Genomic DNA, 8,050 nt, shown 5'->3' on the forward strand with positions numbered 1-8,050 from the left:
CGCAGGGGACACGGCCAGGGCCGGCGGCAGGCACCACTCGGATCCCACGCGGATCGGCACGCACGGGCCCGCCCACTCAGCTCGGCGCACGCCCGGCTCCGCCCACTCAGCTCGGCGCACGCCCGGCTCCGCCCACCAGGGCCCTTACGCCCGGCCCCGCCTGCTCAGCTCCGCGCATGCCTGGCTCCGCCCACCAGACCCCGGTCTGCCAGGCAAGAACGCCAGAGCGCGCGCCGCCGGAAGTACTCTGCGGCTTCCTACCTGCTGCTGGGCAGCTCTGGGCTTCCTGTAAGCTTGTGTTCTGACTGAACGTCAGTTCTACGTTATGGGAACCAAGGAGACAGGCCCCGCTTCCTTCGCTGGTGTCCGAAAGCTTCCTCTCCGCACCCCGCCACCGCCTCCCGTGTGGGGAGGTCCCGGACGCGCCGCTGGGCTCTGCCGACCGGGTGCGCTGTGCCCTCGCCACGGTGCCGCGGCCACCCACGAGGATTCCAGGCGTGCAGTGGGGCGGTCCAGAACCGGAGGAGCACCCACCCTGAGTCCGAGCCCGTGTGTGGACAGACTTAAACTGAAGTCTCATTAGAGCAGGTGCCTTGCTAGAGACAGAGAAGCAGCCCCATGGGCCCCTGTTTCTCTGGCCCATGCTCTGTGACTCAAACCGGATTTTCATGGGGAGGTCTGCAGCCTTCACCACCTGGCCGCAGGGCCACCCCAGAGCTTTGTTTCTAACAGCTTAAGGCCGTTTACCTGGAATGACTGTCTAGCACCCATAAATCCCAGCCTGGAGAAGTTCAGGGCTGCCCAAAGAAGGACCATTTGCTCCAAACACTTGAGCGCGGTGTCCTTGTCACCCAGTCTCTGGGAGGGTTGGCGCCTCCTACCACACGTGCCAGCCAGCAGATCCACATGGCTGCTCATCCCGACCAACCCTGCCTGCCGGTACATTTGCACGTCCCTGGCTGAGCTCAGCGCTGCCCCCTTCTTCCCATGCCCTTCTAAATGCCCAGTCACCTCCACAGGAGCAGTGCACCACAGGAGATGCCCCACTGCCCTGGCCACCAGTTCCTTTTAAATAGGGCATTATTGGGACCAGAGATTGGGGTAATGGCTATGTCACTGGGCTGCCATGTAGTCGACCTCGGTTTGAGTCCTGGACCTGGTGTCTTAAACTCACACTAGGCATGTGTGTGCATGCCCAGATCCCAGGAGAAGAGATTGCAGCATGGCCATACCCCCTTGTGATTTCTCGTTTTCTGTCGCTGTCTTTCTGGCGAGCGCATACACCCTATGGCAAATATTCTTTTTTTAAATTTATTTTTATAAAATAGGGTATCGTTGTCCCGACCCGGGGGACAGTCGAACAGGTTTCCTGAGGGAAGGAGTGAGAGGACGAATAACAACGCAGTGTTAAAACTCCTCAGGATCTTCCCTTTATTGTGGGCAGCACGGAGAGGACACAGTGTTACAAGGCAGTGTCAGGGGTCTTCGGGTCGTCTGGCGATTGTGGGCCAGGGATCATGGTTATATACATGTTGGTGGGCAGTGACTGGTTGAATGAAGGATTGTAAAAGGTGGGTTATGATTGGTTGCTTTTGTGGACCAATCATGAGGTGCCAGATATGCAAATCTGAGGGATTCTAAGCTCATCGATTTGTATGGGAAGTGGCCAATCAGAGTATGGTTTTGAAGGTGAGGTTTTGAAGGGGAGCCAATCATGGCCTTTGGCATTGTGTAATTGTTTGCTCTCTGAGAAACCGGCGATATTGGCTGGTGCACAGCCTCCCACATACTGTTACCATTTGGATGATTGGAAACGGACTGCCGCCATGCCGTGATTGTCATCAGTGACTTTTTTTTTTTTTAATTTCTGATTCCCATTCTACTGAAAGCACAAAGAGACTGAGAGTCCAATTTTTTTTGGTAACTTCCTAGTTTGAAAGAATGTGGATCTGCAGGCAGGGGTAAGAACACAGAGATCCTGCGAGCCCTTCACCCAGTGCCCTCATTAATACCGTCTTGGAATACTGTGGTGCATGTGGTGGAGGACCACGGCCCGGGTGTGCGTTTGCCTTGGTTGCTGTCACCTCCCCAGGCCCAGGGCAGTGCTTGGCACAGCCGGCTCGCCTTTAACTGAGCGAGTGAGTGAGCGCTGTACTAGCTCGGGGTCTGAGATCCGTGACAGACACAAAAAGAGTGGTGTGAGTGAGGTGCACGTGACGTCTGATGGCAGGATGGCAGTGCGCAGTGCCGGCTGTCTCTGGGCCAGGCGGCTGCAACGGTCCTGCCCGTACCCAGCTGTAGCCCAGGGGAAGGCAAGGCCTGCCCAGTCATTACAGGGACAAGGCCTCAGGTCACACACCTCATGTCCCTCATATCCCAGTGACCAGAACTCAGTTACGAGGACGCCAGTCTGCAAAGGAGGCCGTTCCCTCCCCCCCTGCCCTTGGCAAGGCTCACCGAGTTGGAGGGCACGTCCTCGCCCTCCTCGTGCCACTGCCGCTGGCCCGTGGAATGTCAGCAGAAGTGACAGTGGCAGTCCTGGACTGAAGCCTCAAGAGGGTCCCTCGTGTTTCTGTGTGCCCCCGAGGCTGCCACCACCTCCTGGAGAAGAGCCTATCCCAGTAGCCATGGGTGGTCCAGAGGGTGAGAGACAGAGACTCAGCCCAAACTCCGGTCATAGTCAAGCACAGCTGCCTCTGCTGATGACAAGAAAATTTTAAATTAAAAATGTTAATTTTTTTGCTTGACCATTGAGATGAAAAATTACTTTAAAAAAATTTCCAGGGGTATGGGACCAGCAGGTGGTGTGGTGGGTAAGACGCTGGACTTCTCCACGGCCCACCATTAGCTGCCGATTCCTGCCCTGGCAGCTGGCTTTCTCACTTGCCCCTCTCTGTTTCCTGCGCGTGTCTCTCAGGGGAGGAGTCAGCGCCCTGACCCTGTGCGTGCTCCGTGTGGACGTGGAAGGTGCGAGCATCCTTGTTTGGATGAGCCGTCTGATCAGTGTACTGCCTGACAGGAATCGGACGTGGGCCACAGTGCCTTGTCAGGTCCTTGTGCATTTACGAGGACTGGTCCAGGGAAGTTCACAACCCCCCGTGTGCTTTTCTCACCCAGGGTGTAGCTCCTGGAAAGCTGTGAGTGATCTGGCTGACGGCCTGCTGTTCCCATAGGGCTGCCCACTGTTTCTAGCTAACTGCCTATCAGCAACTGCCCCTAAGGTGTTCATTCTCCTGCCTAAAAAAGGGAAAGTGGGGCTTCCCTGAAGCCTCGTGGTTAAGGGAGCTGGATCCCACATGGCCGACTGTGGTTCGAGTCCCAACCTGACCACCCAAGAAAGCACACGTGGGAGTGTACGTGTGCATGCCCCAGGTCTTAGCAAGACGGAGAAGGGGCAGTGTCACCGCTCTGCATTGGGGCTTTCTCCCTGCCTCACTCTCTGGTGAGCACATGTGCCTTCTGGCAGTAAAAAAAAAAAAAAAAAAAAAAAAAGAACACAAAGCTCTTCAGAGTATGCTATTTTTACTAAGGACTGAATGTTCATGTCTGCTTGAAATTCATACACTAAAGTCCCAACTCCCAATGTGGTGGTATTTGAAGGAAAGGCCTTTGGGAGGTAATTACATTAGGGCATGGTGGAGGACCAAAAGACACAAGATTTCTGACTCTGCTCTCTGCCACATTCAGCTAAATATAGAAGATGGCTATTCGTAAAGGAGAATACAAACCCTCCCTAATCCCTGGATCAGCCAGCACCTTAATGTTGGACTTCCTAGCCTCCAGAACTGTGAGAAGTATATAGTTTAAGTCAGTAGTCTATGATATTCTATGGCATCCCAAATGACTAAGATCAATTAATTATAACTTTTTTCCTTGCCACTCCTTATTGGCCATATATAAAATAAATCAGTATCACAAATTATTCCATTCTCTTTTTCTAGAAGTAGGCCACATATTACAACACTTGCCTCCTCATCAACCTATACTTTAACCAATTAGATTTTAATTTCCATAAAAAGCCATTTTTGTGGGGACTCCTGGGATTACAAGGATTAAGAATCTCATGGTGACTCATTTCTTTAATAAATATTCCTTATCACGTGGTATATGATGGTGCTACCCACGGTGTACTCCATAGATCAGTGCCTATCCTCAAAATAAGTGTTTAGAAACTTTGATAGCAAATAGTCATTGCCACAATCTCCAAAGCATGATCAGTAAGTATTACTCATAGAATATAACATAGACCCCCTCTCCGTGGGGAGCACAGTGTCCTTCTGGAAGAAAAAAAAAAAAAAAAAAAAGAACGAATATTTCTGACTATGGGCATTTTACTGGCATTAGAAGGCCTCCTCCCCCAGAAAAGCAGAGACGACGTGACCTACGGGGCCTTCAGGAGCCCAGGCCGAGTTGGCATGAATAGAACACACAGGGCATGGTTTTCTGCCCTCGGTCGAGGAGGAGGGACTGCAGATTGGCTGGCCTCAGACCAGCAGAATGACAAGTGCAGACTGGGAGCACTGGAGGCATCGGGGAGGGAGGCCAGTGAGGGGTGGGAGGACTAAAGGTAATGGAAACCTTAGTGAAAACCACACCTTTCCAAGAGGGGAAGGTGCTCCCAGTGAGCCTAGAGGCGGTGCTAGTGATAGAGGCCTGAGGTGCTGCATTTACCCGGTGACAGTTAACCCTCGGCTCTCTGGGCCAGTGCAGCTGGAGAGGGTGACACCTTTCAACCTGGATCCTACACAGGATTCAGGATGTACGGGAACATCACCAGGCTTCTACCGGACCGGCAGAATGTACTGTGGGGCCATCTCTCTGAGGGCCGCACTCCAAATGCGGCATTTCAGAGGAACGCTGTGTGACGAGCTGATTGTCCTACCCGTGAGAATCTGGGAGTGTTAGGGTGGACACTGATTCTTATTTCTGTTTTCTTTCTTTCTTTCTTTTTTAAGAAATTTTGGCTTTAGGGCACGTGCGCTTGCCAGAGAGAGACAGTGAGAGGGAGAGAAGTCACTCCCCAGGGAGGATGGCCACACTGCAGTCCCTTCTCCATTCTCCTCCTGGGATCTTGGGCATGCACAGGTGCCCAAGGTGAGTTTCAAGCCATTGGGTCTGGGACTTGAACCAAGGCCAGCCGTGCGGGAGTCCAGTGATGCAACCACTATGTCTGCTGGCCCCGACAGTGAATTCTGCCCACCTAGGAAATTGCTAGAGACAGGTAGGTGAGAAGCTCTTGAAAGCACAGAAATACGGGTGTAAATACCCATTCTGAGGACGAATTCGTCCCTTACAAACTATTTGCTCCTTATTTGAAACTGGTTGAGGAAAATAAAACTTAGGTTAAAGCTGTGGACAGAAGTCTGCTTTTTCCTATTTTTTCCCAAAATGTTTCCAGAGGGCTTAGAGGGAGTCACGCCCACAGATGTTGACAGACCGTTTGGCCCCTCAGTAACAGGATTCTCCCTACACCCTGCCCTGGCGTAGTCCTGCGGTTTCTCTGTGGTGTGTATGGAGCCTCCTCATGGCTCTTGCTGTTCGAGTATGCTCCTTTCTGACCTCAGCCACCTTCCTTTTTCTGCCATCACCATAAAGACTGCAAAACCCACCTCTAACCTGCAATGCCCCCCCTCCTCCTGCAGGACCCACCTTTTTGGGCCAGACCAATGGAAGAACTTTTCACTAAATTCAAACTCTTGTCTCTCACTCTCAAAACCAAATAAAAGGAACCCCTGTACTTGATCACCCCGAGCGAGGCATGTTTTGCCTCCTCTCCGGCCTAGGTCACTCAAATTCAGCTTAGAAATAAATAGCATTAATTATTTTTACAGGGCTGGTTATTTCCCATCGACAAAGCATTTCTTCAAATATGAATATACCCACAATTTTGCCTAGTTTGTTTTAGCATCCATAGCCCTACTTTTTATTATGAAAATTTTCAAACACATGAAACTATTAAAAGATGAAATGCACCCCCCAGCTCGGGAGCACTCAGCGTCCCACCACGCTTGCTTTCTTTTCGCTCCTGCCCTCTCATTATCAGCCCCAGGGCCCTATGTCAGCTCGCGGCAGACACTCAAGTGCCATAGATACCTGCACGCCTCTCTCCAGTCTAAGAGGAGTTCCCACATGCAGGGTTCATCTGTGCTTCATGAGTGCCTCGGCAGGGGTAAACGACAGGCTTGTGTCCTTGCTGTACGAAGGCAACTCAAATGTCTGGAGTGCACAGAAATCAGCCTAGATAAGTCACTGACTTGAACAAATACAGAAATAGGAGTTTTAAAGTCAACTGCGGTTCGAGTCCTGGACCCGGTGGCTTAAACTCATGCCTGGGGGGAGATTTCTCGCTTTCTTTCTGTCTCTGTCTTCCTAGTGAGCGCCCATGCCCTATAGCAAAAACCTCTCCAATAAATAAAGTAAATGGGTTATCTGCCCTTGAGAAGCTCATAATCTAGTTGGGGAGAAATGTCTAAAATAAAAATTAAGATAACAATATGATTAACAATAAGGCAAGACCAAACACAGACAGTAAAGGCACCCTCACTGCAGATGCAGTAAAGCGATTTTTAAGTATATTTAAATCATTTTCATCCCATGGTGGCTAACTAAAATCCTGTGTCCTTCCCGCCCCACACCTGCTTCCTAGTTCTACGTGACATTCTGGGCTGTTTGGATCCCTTATGGTGTCTAACACAGTCTCCAGCTCTGCGGCCTTGCCACACGAGGTCTAGGCTCACACCGGCCCCTGTCCTGCATCTGTGACGCCACTCCAGGCTAGGTAAGGGTACACAGGTCCAGTGTGCTCCATGTTCACGCAGAGGCAGACGGGCAAGGGCAGACGGCTGGCCGGCTGGCACTCTGCCATGTCAGACCTTAAAGGCAAATGACCAACTGGGAACTCGGATAACAGAGGGTTGATATGCTAGAGCTCACGCAAATGAACGCAACAGAAATGGGCCCCAATGGGCAAAAGGTTTATGAGGAGCCCACCCATAGAAGTGATGAACACAAACAGCTTTTTAAAAAGTATTATTTTATTTAACTTTTACTTATTTTATCATGATTAATATTCTAGAGAGATACAGAGAGAGAGAGAGGGAGAGAGGGAGGGAAAGTGAGAAAGGAAGCCTCTAGGTACAGGACTTGAACCATGGTCAGTCATGTGGGAGTCCAGCATACTTAACTACCACACCACCTGCCAGCCCCCAAACAAGTTTAACTTAGGAATAATTAGAAAAATATAAATTAAAACTACAATGCAAAAACACTGTCCTATCAAATTAATAAAAATGATCAGAAATAAGACAGTGCTGGCCGAGGTGTGGAGAAAAGCTGACATCAAAGCAGTGTCACTTTTCTTTTTTTTTTTGGAGAGATTTTCACTGTAGGGCGCGTGCGCTTCGCCAGACAGACAGAGAGAGACATAGAGACAGAAAGCGAGAAATCACCCCCCAGGGGGGATGGTCACGCCGCAATCCCTTCTCCTCCATTCTCCTCTCGGGATCTTGGGCACGCACGCACACGCGCCCGGCGTGAGTTTTAAGCCACCGTGTCCGGGACACGAACCGCGGTCGACTATGTGGGAGTCCAGCGACATAGCCATTACGCTAACTGCTGGTTCCCAGCAATGTCACCTTTCTGTAGGTCTCGAAATACTATGGAAAAAATGAAGGGGGCAGCTGGTGGCATGGTGGTTGAGGCAGTTTGATCTCACTTGGACAACTACGACATATGAAGCCCAGATCCAGAGGTCTGAAAACACACGCCAGGCAAATGTGCATGCCACAAATCCCAAAGGGGTCGCAGCATGGCCATCCCCCCTGCGAGGTGATTTCTCGCTCTCCAGCAAGCACACACAGCCTACAGCACAGAAACCAGACGAGAGAACAAAAGTCAAAGAAAAATGGAGGCTGGTAGTGGTGTGGCTAACGGCAGGTTTAAACAGGATGGCCAGAGAAGGCCTCGCCAGGCGACACTCGAGGACTTGATGGCGTAATGGCTGTGTTGCTGGATTCCCATGTAGTCAAGGGCAGGTCGACGCCCAGGGCCA

Source organism: Tupaia chinensis, unplaced genomic scaffold (genome assembly GCF_000334495.1).
Source record: "Tupaia chinensis unplaced genomic scaffold, TupChi_1.0 Scaffold000214_1, whole genome shotgun sequence".
Taxonomy (NCBI): domain Eukaryota; kingdom Metazoa; phylum Chordata; class Mammalia; order Scandentia; family Tupaiidae; genus Tupaia; species Tupaia belangeri.